The sequence below is a fragment of the Neoarius graeffei genome, chromosome 7 (genome assembly GCF_027579695.1).
Source record: "Neoarius graeffei isolate fNeoGra1 chromosome 7, fNeoGra1.pri, whole genome shotgun sequence".
Taxonomy (NCBI): domain Eukaryota; kingdom Metazoa; phylum Chordata; class Actinopteri; order Siluriformes; family Ariidae; genus Neoarius; species Neoarius graeffei.
The window spans coordinates 43,309,467-43,326,421 of record NC_083575.1 but is presented as its reverse complement, the minus strand read 5'-3'; the positions used below and the strand labels follow the sequence as shown (position 1 = coordinate 43,326,421).

The window sequence follows — 16,955 nt, the reverse complement described above, 5'->3', positions numbered from 1 at the left end:
GAAGGGTGGAGATGTGTCAAGTCGTTCTGGGGGTAGGTCTGCCATTTTTTTGGACTTCTACCTTCCCTCTGAGCTTGCGGCATGTCACACAATGATGAAGTATAGATCCAATTAGCCTTTTGCCGGCGACGATCCACAGTCCTGCTGCTCTAATAGCTCCCTCCGTAAACTGCCTTCCCTGATGTCTCACTTCACTGTGATAATGTCTTGCAAGCAACTTAGTTACATGGTTTTGCTTTGGAAGGAGGATGGGGTGTTTTATCTCTGACTCAAGAGAGGCATGTCTGAGACGTCCTCCGACCCTCAACAGACCGTCACTCGTACGGATCTAAGTTCAGGAGTGAGCTTGAACTAGGGATTTCCTTCTTTGCCTGTAGGGCACCATACTCATTGGGAAATGCATCTTTTTGAACAGTCTCAAGGATGAGCCTCTTAGCAGCTGCGAGTTCCTCAGGAGTGTAAGGCCTGCTGCATGGATGCCATCCTTTACATGTGTGCTGTGTTGCGTCGCTGGAGCCAGCTGACCTATGAGAGCGTGCTTGGTCAATCAAGAAGGAGACAGCTCGCAGTAGAGAATTCCATGTTGAAAAGCACTGGAAACGTTCTGACGCAAGTTTCTTGCTTTCAATGTGTGTAGCAAGAGCAATCACTTGTGGTCTCACTTCCACATCCACTTCAAGGTCTACAAGTCTAAAGTTCTCATGCACTTCAGGTTTTGGGGGTTTGTAAAGAAAGTCAGGTCCCTTAAACCACAGTGTCCATGAGCTGCGATGCAGGTACAGACCTGGTGGCTAGATCTGCTGGGTTTTGCTCCGAAGAGACATAGTTCCACTGCTCAGGAGAAGTTGTCAGGCGAATGCGGTGCACACGGTTATGCACATGTCTGTGAAGATTCTCAGTCATCTAGGTCATAGTAAACTGTGGGTGGTAGAAGAGAGCAACTGGACTTGTTTGAAGATTCTTGAAAATGTTTCACCTCTCATCTGAAAGGCTTCCTCAGTTCTGTCTGACTAATAGGGAGTATCAGGTATTTATCTTCTCATGGATCATAATAGAATCAGAATTCTGATTGCTGCATAATAGGTAGCTGATAAAAGATGTCTTAGACCCCCACCTCTGTTCAGTGATGGCCGTTCCAGGTTGACAAAAAAAAAAAAAGAATGATCCTCTCTGGCTAAAATGTCATACATTTATGTTATGCACATACACAAAGAAGCGCTTCGAGTCATTGCAGATGTAACCAAGAACGACTCAGCTGTCACAGTAGAACCTCACAACATTTGGTTTGTGATCCATTTCATCTAAGATGAACTCTGCCATCTCGACCACCAAAACAGCTCCACACAGCTCAAGGCGAGGAATAGTGGGCTCTGGCTGTGGTGCAAGTTTTGCTTTCCCGAGCACAAATCCAACTTCACGGTGACCTTCTTCAGTGACAGCTCATAAGTATGCTACTGCGCCTATGGCCCAGTTTGAAGCGTCAAGGCCAATTTATGCTGACAACCCAGTCCTCGCAGATAGTGTCGCAGACAGTGTCTGCGTAGCCCCCCCACCTTCGCAGACGCTCTGCGCGCACCTCCCAAAAATTGTGACCACTGCAGAAGCCTCGCAGACAGAGCCGCAGACAAGAGGGCTCTGATTGGTCCACTCTACATCCGCTGTACACGCACTTCCGCTTCCCTACTTTCCCGGTTTGGTTTGTTTTCACGACCGGCATTTTTAAAAACACGAGCGAAGATGGAGCAGCACGAAGAGCGGTTGATTGAGGAAGTACGTACATCTATACGACTCCAGTTCTAGTCATTATATAAAAAAAAAAAGTTCTAGTCATTATAAGCAACCGGAGGATAAACACTCCACTAACCACACCCACCAACTACTCCTAGCAACTTCGCGCCCCCTTGCGTTGTGCCGATGAATAACATCGCGCACGCCTATTACTCCCGCTCAACAATAAATTACAACTGTCTGCGAAAAGCTATCTGCGAAAGCCTTGTCGCAAGAGCATGCAGAGGCCTTCAGAGAAGACACATAGCTCAGTGTACGTGGATGCCAAAAGGGATGTTGGTACATAGCAGCGAGGTACGTAAAGACTGCTTAGCTCCTGAAGTGATGCTTTCCAAGCCTCCCATTGGCTCATTCTCTCATCAGAAAAAGGCGCATCCCAGTCTTGAACTCCGATGGAAAGCTCTCGCAACAATGATCTACCTCTAACTGTTACTGGTGCTGCTAATCCCAAGGGATCAAAGATGCTGTTAATGATAGAAAGCACCCCTCGACGGGTGTATGGCTTGTCAACAACAGCTACTTTGAAGGTGAAGGTGTCTGTTTTTATGTCCCAGCATAAGCCCAGGATCCTTTGGGTTGGCAAAGTCTCATTGTCGAGACCTAAGTCCCTGATGCCTGTAGCCAGTTCCTCAGGTTCAAAGGCTTGCATCACAGAGACACTGTTCGATGCGATTTTGTGAAGTTTCAGGTTTGACTCTGCAAGTGATGCACAAGTATGTTTCAGCAGATCTATGACTGCAGACTCTGTGGGAAGTGATCTCAGTCCATCATCCACATAGAAATGTCTTTCAACAAACTATCTTGTGTCTGCTCCAAACTTTGGCTCACCTTCTTGAGCTGCTCTTCGGAGGCAATAGATCGCAACCGCTGGGGATGGACTATTGCCAAAGACGTGCACACGCATGCGATACTCTTGTACTTCCTTGGACAGGTCATTATCTTTATGCCATAGGAATCTCAAACAGTCTCTGTGGTAAGGTCTTACTAGGAATCCATAAAACATTTTCTGGATATCAGGACTGACTGCGACAAGGTCCTTCCTAAACCGTAGCAATACACCCAGGAGAGTATTATTTAGGTCGGGACCTGTCAGCAAGACTGAGTTGAGTGATACACCGTGTTGCTGGGCACTTGAGTCGAACACGACTCGTATTTGTCCTGCCTTCTGGGGGTGATAAACCCCCAAAAAGGGCAGATACCAGCATTCACGTTTCTCACTGACAGTCAGTGCACTCTCTGCATGCTTATTCTCGAACAGCTTTTCCATGAAAGAGGTGAACTGCTGCTGCATCTCAGGGTTCTTACTCAGAGTGTGCATCAAAGAACTCAGACGGGACAATGCTTGCTCCCTGTTGTTTGGGAGTGGGAGACAAGGTGAACAAAATGGCAAGGGGGCCACCCAATTGTTCATTTCATCCTGCTGGATTTCAGCCTCCATTATTTTCAGAAAAGTTTCATCCTCAAAGGACATAGCACACTTGTTGTCGTTCTCTGTACGTTCAAACACCTTGAGCCCGAGCTGATCTTCAGCTGGTGTAGGCTTTGATGTACGTGTAAAGAGGCCATTTCTGTGCTCTCGACCGTAACTTGGTTTCTCCTTTACATCAATGCTATTATGACAAGGAGCAAAGAGGGATGGTCATCCATTCTGGAGAATATGGGTCTTGAACACACTTACATTTGGCTTGTGAGCATTGTCGATGCAAACTTCGCCCACAACTACCCAGCCTAAGTCAAGGCACTGAGCAAAAGGTGCATCGTGGGGCCCATTCACTTGCTGTCTCACTTTGTGCACCCGTATCATGTCTCTTCCCAATAAGATCATCTGAGCATTAGGGTCCAGCTTGGGAATGTATGGGGCAAGGTGTTTTAAGTGAACATGTGCTAGAGCGACCTCTGGTGTTGATATTTCAGATTTGTTGGTCATCATTTCATTGCATTCAATGAAAGGTGGGAGATCCAAGCATACACCTCCATTTACTGCTTCAATCTGGAAGCCTATTGCCCTCCTGCCAGTCATCTCAGTTGAACCGGCACATGTCCTCATCAGATATGGTGACGGACTGCCTTTAATCCCAAACAGGTGAAAGAACTCAGAACGAGCAAGTGAACGGTTACTCTGGTCGTCAAGGATAACGTACATCTTGACAGAGTGTTCTGGCTGACCACGAGGGAAGACCCGCACCAAACACAGCTTGGAACAGGATCGAGGTATGTTGCTGGCTTCACCACAGACCTCAGTGCACCGTGATGTCACCTCAACTGGATTGCCATCTTGCGACTCTGTATCTGAATCAGGTGTAAGTGATGGAGAACGTGGTTGAGAGGTGGCAATGTGCATTGTAGAGCAGTGTCTTTCACTTTTGCATTCACTACATTTCAATGTGGCTTGACAATCCTTAGCCAGATGGTTCGGAGAGCAGCACTTGAAACAGCGTTTGTGTTCTTTTAAGAGGTTTCTTCGTTCCAACAATGTTTTCATTCTAAAGGCTCTACATTTAGCCAGAGGGTGGGTTTTCTTATGAATAGGGCAGTATCAAACAAGATCTGTGTCTTTGGGACTTGTATCAGTGGTTATGTGATAGTATGATTTCATGTGTGGTTAAAGACACAGGATAAATAGAATAAATACTAATAAATACGTTGGTAAAATTATATTAAAAAGGGTTAAAAACTCAATTCATTTAAGGTATTAAAAATATATGTGTTCATGGGTTAAAAATGGATTAAAATGCATTTAAAAATACATGTTCAATGGTAAAAAACAAAACAAAACTCATAACAGTGCATAGAGATGTTAAGAGGATGTGTTTTCGGTGATTGATTAGTTTGCCTACAGGCCTGAAGAGGGAGCCCATGCCGCTCGATGCTTCACTTGTAATGAAGCTGGCAAAGGGTTCAACCGTGTCCTGTCTCTTCATTTACATTTCGCTCTTCAGGTACGAAAAAACACGGTAATTGTGTAATGTGGTTGTAGGTATATTTTGTTTATAATTCGTGAGTGCCCGGACATAAAGCAGAGCGTCAGGGAAAGTGTTATTTTGTATATTTTGTTGTGTATTGCTGGTGTAGCATTGTCGAGTAGCAGTAGCTAAGCTAACTAGCCACCTGTGGCTCCCGGAGCAGGTTCTCAGGTCTGAGAAAGCACTGTGTGCGCGTGTGTTAAAAGTCTGAGAGAGTACTGTGTGTACATTATCAGTATGGTTATTCCCGTGTAGTGTTGTGTATTAATGAATACATGAGAATGCAAAATGTATAAATTATGTTTCTTTCACTTGTAATGAAGCTGGCAAAGGGTTCAACCGTGTCCTGTCTCTTCATTTACATTTCCCTCTTCAGAGAGGACATTACAGTTACAGTAAAGTCTGTCTTATACACATATACAGTTTTGTTTCCAATGTGTCTAAATGAGATTTTCTCACCTTTGTTGTGAGACTGGCTGCTGTTTGACAAGATGAAGCTTGGGTCATTTCTTGCTTTAGCCTGGCCATAGACAAAGTCAACGAAGAATGAAAAAGGAGGGAATATCACTCTGTGCTCTTCTTTATAACGGGAGCCGGTGAAAAGCCACTTATCCTGTAAACTTACAGGCAGCTTCTCGACTATAGGCGTTATCCCGCGGGGAGTATCGAGATACGGTATGCAAGACCTGGAAGATATCCCTCATTTTTTGCTGTCAGGAGCTCCAAGAGAAGATCGTGGAGTTCTCTTAATTTTGTGTTGTCTCTGGGAGATAAACGGGGAAAATTATCAAGTCTCTTGAATAGGGCATTTTCCACAATTTCTGGTGTAGCGTAGCATTCTTCAAGTCTGTCCCAGGATAGCTCGAGGGCTGCTTGAGGGTTGATGGCATGAACAGCACAGATTCTCTTGATATGCTCGGAAGACTCTTTGCCGAGCCACTTGACTAGGAGATCCAACTGTTCACCGTATGTGAGCCTTACGTCCCGTGTGGCATTGAGAAATGATGATTGCCATGCTCTGAAGCTTTCTGGTGTATCATCAAATTTTGAGAGACTTGTAGTCACCAACTCTCTGCGTGCGAGGAACTTGGCAATGTCTATCATTGGTGGGACAGTAACATGATGAGGGGAATGCTGATTGTATTGTCTTTGCTGGTTATCCGGTGAGCTTGGAGAAGGTGTGTGATGAGCCGTACGTGCGTGCTTCACCACTGAGGGTGTGAAGATGTTGTGTGTGGATGTTTCTCCTGCAACCATGGGTGATGTCTTCAAAGTGGGATTTTCTCCATGGTGGAAGAGTCCGTTGTGCGGTGGAGCTAAGCTTTGAGTGTTGAACTGTGTTTGCACATACTCTTCCGTTCTCTGTTGGACCGCTTGGGGTGGAATTGTACTTCTCACACTGTGAATATCATAATTTTCAATGGCTGCAACTGCTTCTAGGATCTCAGCTCTAGCCCGAGCGGCTGCTGCTTCTTTCTCGCTCTCCAAGACCTCGATTTCTGCTTGTAGCATGGATTTTTCGAGGTCTAATCTGGCTGATTCCTTCTTAATTTCTTGCTGTTTCTTAACATAGGCAGCCTTAGCAAACACAGCTTTCGCCGAGGCTCTAGCTCTGGCTGCTGCTTCAATCACAGAAGATCTTGTAGAAGATGAACGTTGAGAGTTAGCTTTGGATGCAGCCTTGACCGAAGACTTTGCAGAGGCTGAACAGCGGAGGCTAACTTCTGATGAAGCTATATTGACTCTTGCATTGGCTTCATGGTTGGAGTCCATAGCTGTGTCTTGTATTTTCACTTTCACCCTCTGATGGTACAGCTTTTTACTGTACTGTTCCCACTACATGTTATATACGTCCAGTATGTTAAAGTAGATAAACAGCCAGCCAAACTAGGTTTTCATGAGCCAGGAAGCGAGCGCCTTGCTCCTTTATTTACAGTTTCATGTGTGACAGGTGAAAGACTGAGTAAAAAGGCGTTGCTTTCGAAGGTGTCTAGACGAAGCAGTGTTTTCCCCAGAAAAAAATTAAAGACCTAAATTCTGGCATGATAAAACACAGACAATTGAGCGCCAACGGCGCAAAGCAAAACTAGGGGGGTCCGGGGGCATGCCCCCCCCCGGAAAATTTTTTGAAAATAGATGCTCTCAGGTGCATTTTCAGGGTCTCTGAGAGGTTTTATAGATACATGATTATAGGATAGATTTTAACAGTGCTTCAATGATTTCTGACCTAAATAGTATTAATGTATACACATTTGAAATTTCACCTTAAAGTTCAACATGCAAGTTAAACTGTTTTGTTATAGATTACTTAGGTATACGATAGATTTGAAAATCTACGGGGATACCTTGCACTTAATTATCTATGATCAAGTAGTGTTGTAACAAAAATGTGCATGAAAATATGAACAGTGGTTTGCTCCATCTTATGCAATCCAATGAAGAGAATCGATCATCATGACCTCCTGTTGATCACAAAGGGATCTGAACCTAAGACCTGCCACCTTAAAATAAGTTGCTGTATTACTATAACTGTAATGATTTAGAATGTTTCTGATGCAATTACCATAATATATGTATAACTAAAAGATGCACTGAAAAGAAAAGTAAGGCAACTGCATATTATAAAATTTAAATTTTGGCACTTTATTAAATGGACTAGATTAAGATTAAAACATATTTAAAGGAAAAGAAAACTTAATTCATTCATACATTTAAGTTTGCAGAAAGATTATGTATTTATAAAAACATTCATGAAGAGATTGTGTTAAGTGTCAAATGTAGCATAATTTCGAATAATAATGATAAGCATATTTGGCAGTGTGATGTCACTGTGAGCCTTTAACAAAAGAATAATCCGGAGCCTTCTTTTGTTAAATGGATCCCAGTGACATCACACTGCCAAAAATGCTGATGATTATTATTTGAAATTATGCTATATTTGACACATTTGGAAAACTTCACTTTGTGAGAGTGTTTATAAGTACATAATCTTTCTGCAAACCCAAACTAATGAATTAAATTTTCTACTCCTTTAAAGCAGATTAATTCTCCTTGGCTTTTGCTTGGCCCAATGTTGGGCAACCCTCTCATAGTCCATCTCGCTGTCATCCATGCTGATGTGGATTAATTTGTCCAGCGAGTCTTCTCCTAGCTTATTAAAGTCAGTCGGCTTTGTCCGTCTGGTGGGGGACAACATCGGCAGCCAATGAGATCGCTTATAATGAATCGGAAACTTCCGGGATGTTTGACATTTTCTTTTGATATTTTTATTGGACGGTTTGAACACGTGATCTTGACGTAGCCAACAGATTACAGTTTGTTTACATCATACCACACGGACATATTACTTTGACAGAATCAACACAAACATTGGAAAAAAGATCGCTTGTTTAACACAAATATCAATCAATATGTAAATGTATCTGTTATTTGCTCTCCTATGTATCTAGTTACTTGTGGGTAGGAAATTTAACGTATCGGTATAAATCTAAACGTATCAGATTTTAACTAAAGCAACTAAGCGTATCGGCAGGCAGAGCAAGCGTATCGGGCCCGATACGCTAAAACGCTTTGGGGAAAACCATGACGAAGTTTAAGACATAAGGAAAACTTCCATCACGTTCATCGGAGCTACTTATTTACAACAATTAGTCTCTATCCCATAATGCATAGCGTATCCCTTACAAGCCTTCAAAGTAAGAGTACATCATGAAATAATGTAAACCTTTTAGCTGTAAATCATATTATTTAACATTACATAAATTATGAACTCCTCTTTTTTAATGAAATAAATTAAAGGGCAAATCACAACTTTTATCAGAGGGCAGAACAGTGGTGCTAGCTCGTAATACATGCTCATTCCAACTTGCCCGGTTGGGCATGTCGGGGACATATCCCACTTACCCGAATGCATGTTTCACTCACCCTGGGCAATGGGTAATGCCGGGTAAATTGGAATGAGCATATATTACGAACTAGCATTGGGGTTTTTTTTTCTAAATCTGCCTGGAGGTTTTTTGACACCCATCCTCCCTGACTCTGTGAATTCTTCATGAGAAAGGGGATTCCTTCTGAGGACCAGTAATGACGCACTCAAAACACACATGCAGGTTGTTATGGCAGTAACAGGAGACTCTAATGGGGAACCGAGATCTCTAGAACGTTCCCTTCAACAGACCTTTTCAAACAAAAACAAATCCTCAAGTGTCAATTTTGCCATTATTTCAAAGAACAGAAAATACATATGTAAATATGATGTGGTGTTGATCCTATACTGCAACAACAGATAGGCAATATATAAAACTGCAACTTACACCATAGCTGCTTGGACGATTACTGCTCGACATTCTTTGGTAGTTTGTAAAGCAGCCTGCTCGGGAGGTTGCAAATGTGGTTTACATCGCCTACTTACAAGTTTCACAAAGTAACACACACACACTTACTTCAAACCAGGCCCTGTTTCTCCCTGAACTGTAATAGCTATGTAGGATTGGACTGAACGGACATTCCAGAGGATGGTAAAGCTTTTCTCAGCCACAGCCTAGACTTTGTAATAAGGTGAAATACGGGTGTAATAATCCCAGCTGTTTACATGACAGATTATATGCAAATTGGCTGGATCATCCTGATATTGCTTCAAAGTGGATCCCCACGCTCTTCCACTAGAAAACAAATAATCTGATAATTACACCGCATAGTTCTCTCTTAGCAAAAGCAAGAATGCTTCATTCAGCTGTATAATATTCTCACAAGCAGGACAGACACAGTACAGTGCAAGACTCAATCCAGTCACTGCAGTCCTAACGTGTTTTAACACAACAGCCGTCTTTAATCAAACAGCACCAGGAAAACACAGGAACACAGCACTTCAGTGCACCAGTGTAGACACTGCCATCCTGCGTCTCAAGGGAATACACATCTCCCTTCCCCTTCACACTCTGTCATTTAATCTCTCTATCTTTCTGTCTCATTCTTGGCTCGTGCTGCTCTGGTTTCATCTGCACTCTGCTGGGGGATTCCTGCTAATTCCTTGCACATTCCCGTCTTCCTCTATTAAAGTCAGGTCACCATTCGCCTTCCCATTCACGGTATTGCCACGAAACAGAACGACAGAAACGGAGACACACACACACACACACACACCCTTTGGAACAGTATGAGCTCTCGGATAGAATATTGGTATACGTTCTGAAGCAGATTTGCAAATACTGTACAACAGGCACGAGGGAGGGAAACAGGGGAACTGTAAATGAATACATATGATCTAATTAAAGCTAATAAAGGGCTGGTGTCAGTTTACATGATGCGAGTTTGATTATGATCCTATGTACACATACACACGTGCTTGTACCAGTATATAAATGTAGATACACAGTGTGTGTATATATATATGCAGTGTGTGTACTCAGTGTGAGGTTTCTCCTCACGCATGCACATGCGCAGCTTCACAATCAAAGGTCGGAAGTTTGCAACACTGGCATCCTCCGACATCTTGAAGCAATCTCAACTTTGCTGGGGGTGAGTGTGTGTGTGTTATACGCCTAAGTGTGTATTTTTGCATGTATATCTCCATGTACGTGTGTGAAGGAAGTTTATGACATGCAGTATCAGGGATGGGGTAGAAAATGTTGGCCAAAAAAAAAAAGAAACCCTGACAAGCAGCACATTTGGGATGATTACTGCATGCTACAGTATATTTGTTGCATTACAAAGAGACAATGGCATGTTTATCTGCTTTATCTATTATGACAGCGAAGATGCTATTACAAACAACACTGTTCCTTCTCTATTTGAGTGCTTTAACATGGGGGGGGGAGCACATTAACACTTTTGTATAAAACAGTCATGGAAATACAATCAGAGCATTGCAGTGAAGCACAAGAAATTAACAAATGCAGAGAAATGAAGCCTTGCGTGATCCAAATGTTTGTCATGGCAGTTCCTCTACTCACGGACACTGAAGTTTTTCAATAAGGGCATGTCTTCATTGGCAATTTATAGCACACCATAAAAACTGTTTCCACTGAAGAGTGCCTGACTAATTCTCTCTGTAATGCGTCAATTACATTTTTGGACAAATATAGGGTCACAAATTGTGTTACAAAAATTACCTACTTGGTTGATTCCCAATTCACTAACACACACACACACACACACACACACAGAGATGAAGCTCCCCAGAAAGACGAGAGCTATTTACACTGCACCATCTGCGACTACAAACGAGATTTATAAGTTTAATGAGAAAAATGGTAAATAAAAGAATCCAGAGACAGACCTTTCCAATGTGTGTAATGAGAGACGAACAGGCCATCACGTTGCTCATTAGAGAAAGGCAGTCATAAAGGCAGGGGACATTCCTCATTACATGAGCCTTCACGCATGCTAAAACATTAATCTTGTTAATCCCATTCTCCTCCACCATACTGCTGCTCCAAAACTCACTTCCATCATGCACCGGGCTGCCTGTTCTCTCACATACAGTCAAGGACAAAATCAAATTTGATTTCTAATAGCTAGGCCTTCAAACCTACTGTGTGCGCAACGTGTGTGTGTGTGGGGGGGGGTGAAAGGAGTGAAAAGGGATCATACATGCAAAAAAGTCATTTTCGAGCAAAAACCAATGTACTGACAGGCCATCAAACGAATTAGTCGATTTTGCAGAAGGAAAAAACATGTAATTTGCCTCATCTGAAAACACGCCATACGAGCAAATCAGCACTGTTTTTCAATCCCAAGTTTACTCTGCTTATCATTAACACGGAATAAAATGGATGGAAACATTAGCCACGCTCTCCCTCACTGTTGAACCTGAGGACAAAATATGCAAAGTAGTGCGTGCGTGTCTGTGTGCACACGCGGAGATAGTTGTGTATATATTTTGAGAAAAAGTGAGTGTGTGTACACCATGTTCCCATTCTTATGATCTTGAAGACAGACTGTGTTGCGAAGAAAAGGTGAAAGTAGGATGCGTGTCTACTAAAACAGGAGTGTGTGCTAGTCTGTGTGTGTGTGTGTGTTGCAGGATGAATAATAGTGAACAGCAGCATCACACCAAAAAAGCTCTAGCGTCCCACAGCATCATCCTGCTCTACAGGTATTTCGTGTGAGCTGCATCACTCCTCTTTCGACACCTCACTCCACTGTTTGTGTGCACATTCATGCGAAATAGTGAGAACGTATGCGCATAGTTTTGTATATGCGGTTCAGTGAAACTGCCTGATATTGGTCTTTTTTTCCTTATTTGTTCGTTAAAGATTAACGACATACGGTACATTCCAGAAGACCAGCCTGTCTGCATTCCAGTGTAACGCACCCCAAAAAAACAGCACCAGATCTTGGGGAAACAAATACTCCGCAGACCTGCAGGATTCAGCCAGAAGAAAACTTAAAGCAACACATGTTCACACTTATAAAAACACACATGCTTGTCTGCAGCACTTTTTTTTTTCGCACACACAATCTTGGGGTTTAGGGACCCCTTGGATGCGTTGTCATGACAGTGCAGAAACACGCGTGCACGTGTGTGTGTGTGTGCGCGCGCGCATGTGTTTGACTGCATGTGGGGTTCTTACCGGACGGCACAAAATGAAGAGCTTTGTTTGGTTCCATGATTGCTTTCTCAACCCATCATTTTCCCATAGTCCAGTCACTAATGAGGGGAAGATCACCTATGCTCGGATCTCCTCCTCTCTCTCCTCCTTTCTCCCTCTCTACCTGTCTCTCCCTCTCTCGCTCCCTCTCAGACAAATTCAGTGAGTCAGCCTCGCGTTGCCTCTACACAGCTGTGACTCTGGGTCCTAAAGCCTGCCGCAGTTGCTATCTACCTGATGCCTGCAGTCATTCATAACTATGGACCCTTTTCAGTCACGTGACCTTCGTAAACGCGACCGCCATTTTGGACATGTAGTGGACTTCGGCTCGAATCAGTTTGAATGCGAGGAAGGCGACAAACGAAAAACATAAAAGAAAAAGGAGCGAGATGCATAAAACACCTTCACTATCCAGCGACGTAGGGCATTTACAGAGCGAGCAGAGGGAGAGGTATTTGCAAAAATTGAGGTTAGCGGGCTTAGAGAACGACGTTTACCTGCTTCCACCAGGATTGTTCACTGACGTACGGAAGTACACGAAGCCCTCGTCTTTACCTGACTTCGGCCCACATGATCTGTATACCTATGTCATTAAAAACCCATCGCCATACACATACACGCCAACGTCCGAGGTTCCGGAGCGCGCTCCGGCTTGCTCCAGGAGTGCTCCGGCCGAGGTTCCGGAGCATGCTCCGGCTTGCTCCAGGAGTGCTCCGGCCGAGGTTACGGAGCGCGCTCTGGCTTGCTCCGGAGCAAGCCGGCGCGCGCTGCTTAATTTGAGGGGAACCTCGGCCGGAGCACTCCGGGAGCAAGCCGGCGCGCGCTGCTTAATTTGAGGGAGAGCAAGCCGGCGCGCGCTGCTTAATTTGAGGGAGAGCAAGCCGGCGCGCGCTCCGGAACCTCGGACGTTGGCTCCGGCAGCTATTTACACTGGATCCGGTGTAAATAGCTGCCGGATCATAATTACAGTAAACTGGTAAATACAGTAAAGGAAAAACTTGAGACTGAAAGGTTTTAACAGTCATCCAAATGACTGAACGTAAACATTGCTACAGTAACATACCAGCTACTTGTTGACATTAGCTAGTCAACAATAGCTACTACAGAAGAACAAAGAGGTTACAGTGGGTTATTTTAGCCTATTTGGTTACACACTCGCCGCCACAGAATGTTAACAGCAATGTAATGCCTTTTCTGGCTAATTTTATTCGTCTTACCTCCAACAAAGTGGTCACTACACAAGCGTTGGTATGCCGAGGGCTGCCAATCTGTTAATGGCCGCTATCCATCTTCTCCGTCGGGATCCGATAAAATGATAACCCTTGCCTTGTTTGTTGATGGTCACTACATCCAGGTGCACAACAATATAGTGGCATGATGGAAGTCTTGCTGAAAGTAAACACTTTCTTTGCTGCCGTTCCTCAATGTTGGCTGTGGTAAACTACTGGTAGTACACGTCCAAAATGGCGGCCACGTTTGTCGTGACGTCACGTGAAAAGGGTCCATATTGTGAGCAGGGGCAGACTGGCCATCGGGAGTAGCGGGAGTTTTCCCGGTGGGCCGGTGGTTCAGCGTGGGCCGGCGGAGAAAAAAAATACATTTGCGCTGGCCTTTAATAGAGTGCTCCGAGATGATGCTAAAAATAGTAACACTGTGGTCTGCGCGGCCATCTTGGAAGTCACTCGCTCCAGAGCGCGCATAGAGTACACATCATAGAGTAAACATTCACCGATTCGTTTCCGCGTTAGAGGGCTTAGAAGCTTTGATTTTTTAAGAATTTAGACATCTGAAGTGATGGAGCACTACTGTGAAAGTTTGGATAAGCAGGCACGGGAGCGTTATGCTGAGAAGGTACGTTTCATTGGGAATGTAGATCCATACACTGTTAGTGAGAAGGAATGGAAAGCTGACCCCAGCTTGTTGCCGCATAATTATCAATTATTTTAGTCAGTGAATAAAATCTAGACATAGTATGTAACTTGTACTAACAGCATGTGTACATAAACATTACTAGGCCTAGATCTTAAATGCCATTTGATGCAACAATGCAGTGCAGTAGACATAAGCTACCTAATGTGACAAATATATCCATTAATCATTGCTGAAAGTACATAGAAAAGATAATAGTTTGTATCACATTTATTTTAGTAACTATGAAATTCAAGACAATTTAACCTACCTGTCACAAAGTGATCAGAACAAGTCCGGATACAGTCAAGTTGTCCTAAATTTGATCGGTTAATGGTAGCCAGCCACTGTCGTCTCCTCCGCTCGCTTTTCTCCTGTGCTGCAATTCCCGGGTTAGTCACGACTTTAGGGAGACTGTGGAAGCTTTTGCCACCCTTTTCCCCCGGCTACTACAGCCAACAATGACACACGTATTCGGCATTTTGCTTCGCTGAGCAACAACAATGCACTGACACAGCGACGTTTGACTTCCAATATGGCCGCCGCCGGGTTCGCGCTGATCTCGAAGCACTCTATTGCCGCTTTTCCACTACCAACGCGGCTGAGTTGGGCTGAGCCGTGCCGTGCTGAGTCGAGCTGAGCGGGGCTGTTGGAGTTGCATTTCAACTACAATCGCGCTGAACCGTGCTGGCTGGAAGTGGGTGGACACATTGGGTGGAGTTAGCGAAAGTGGGTGGACGTCAGGTGATGTCGTTAGGCGGCGCAAACAGTGACAACAGTGATCTTTTAAGCGGTAGTCTCACGACCCGGAGAGTAAACAATAAACATGGAGGACATGTTGTCGTTAGTGTTGTTGGTCTTGGTGCTGTGGCTTGTTGTCACCGACAACGCCAACAGATACTGGCAAGAGCGTATAGATGAGGCGAGGCGCATAAGGCTTCATAATTCTCGTAATTCGTAATTCTTCTTCTTCCGGGTTTACGGTGTTTACAGATCCCAGCGTGCTCGCGGGGCGTGTGTGGGCATGTGAGGACACTCCTCCTCACCAATCAGTGCACAGGGGAGTGTCTGCTCACGCCCCTAGCCTCACTCAGCTCGGTTTGGCTCGCTTCAGCCCCACTCCAAAACCGTGCGAGTTTTGGGGGCTAAGCAGGGCTGAAGTGAGCTGAGTAGTGCTGTTCTTAGATAGTCGAAACGCGAGCCGTGTCGGGCTGAAGTGAGCTGAAGCGAGCTGAAGTGAGCTGAAAAAGGGTAGTGGAAAAGGGCCATTTATGATAAGCAATGTTAACAGTTTCTCTAGTGTCTGGATAATCATCATTGGCTTACATGGGCGTCAGTCGTGGGGCTGTTGGCCAATCACAGCTGAGCCGAGGGTTTCGGGCCGGCCCCCTTTTCCTCTTCATCTGTCAATCCAGTGCTTTAAGTGGGCCGGTACGCACCGGTACGGAGTACCGGCACTTATCAGTTTTAGCCCCTAGCGTACCAGGACTTTTTACGGCGTACCGGCACTTCTCATGAGCTCATCGTACTCTGTCTAGAAAGTTCTATTTCTCTCCTTGCGGTTTGTGATCATACTCTTCCTGTATGCTCACGCATATCAATATCTCTCCTCCAATCATGTCCTCTGCCCTCCGGCACCGTGTTTGACCATAGGGCTGCCATAGACCGTATACAGTCTGTGTGTTTGACAGCGGAGGAGGACAGAGGACGGAGGAGACGAGAGGAGGAGGGATATTGAAGTGTCGCTAGGTCTCGCGAACGGTGAGTGCTGCTGAACATTAGCGCGAGTTTGAGTTACTGGGCGGTCATTGTGGTAGTCTCTGGTTCTGCGGTTGGTCTGAGGTAATTTAGTTTAATTTAGCGAATTAACCTACCATACATCGCGAATGTTGGCGTGGATTCAAAAGGGCCAAAAGAGAGCGCGGACTACTGACGGACCGGGTGAATATGATGGTTGTGCATCAGCCTGAGGTTCCCCCCCCCCCCCCATGACCTCCCTTGGGCCAATATCCAAATGAACAAGATAAACATAAATTATCTGGAAATGTGAAAGCTCAATAAAAAACAAACTTATTTTGTAAAAATATTTGTAAAATGTAAAAATTATTTAAATATTACTTGGTCTGCTGTTACTGTCACCCACCGCGTAATTTACCTGGCAACAGTCGAATAATGTGAGTACCAGCACTTATTTTTTCCCACTTAAAGCACTGTGTCAATCAATTAATCATCCGTGCAAAAATGGAGAAGAAATGCAAGGGAGGAGTACAAAAATTAAGAGAAAAGAAAAGGCACGCACTACAAGCAGATGCGGCCAAGTGTCAGAAACTGACAAATATATTTTCTGCTGCTGCATCATCTGCACCATCTCTCGCGCCGTCGCCGTCTGGAGGACAACGTGCCCCGGAGGGGGATGCTACTCAGGTGGGCGGCTGTAATGTAATAACATTATTTAGCTTGCTTGCTAACTTTTAGCACAACGCATTTAGGCTAGTTTGGCTGTAAAAACGTCATTATTGTGTATGGACTACACTAGTACTGCTAGGCCTAGTATACTAACAACAACATTTTTTTTAACCATCTTAGCCCTATTATCAAAAAAAAAAAAAAAAAATATATATATATATATATATATATATATATATTTTACTGATAGTTTGGTTTAGTGGTTTACTAAAACAATACTAACAGTACGAATCTCTTA

At 44.2% G+C, this 16,955-nt stretch overlaps 1 protein-coding gene across 5 annotated transcripts in view; it reads left to right on the top strand.

Annotated features, from left to right (window-relative positions):
* The first annotated feature begins 4,657 nt into the window (after window positions 1-4,657).
* LOC132889330 (uncharacterized) overlaps window positions 4,658-16,955 on the top strand; it is a 44,958-nt gene continuing 32,660 nt past the window's right edge. For 3 of the 5 annotated variants that reach the window (XM_060925713.1, XM_060925711.1, XM_060925714.1), the window contains exon 1: window positions 4,673-4,727. The gene's annotated coding sequence lies outside the window, so the exon portion shown is untranslated. Of the gene's footprint in view, window positions 4,728-16,213; window positions 16,676-16,955 lie in introns of those variants that run through there. The other 2 variants (XR_009655052.1, XM_060925712.1) reach the window with 2 other exon arrangements.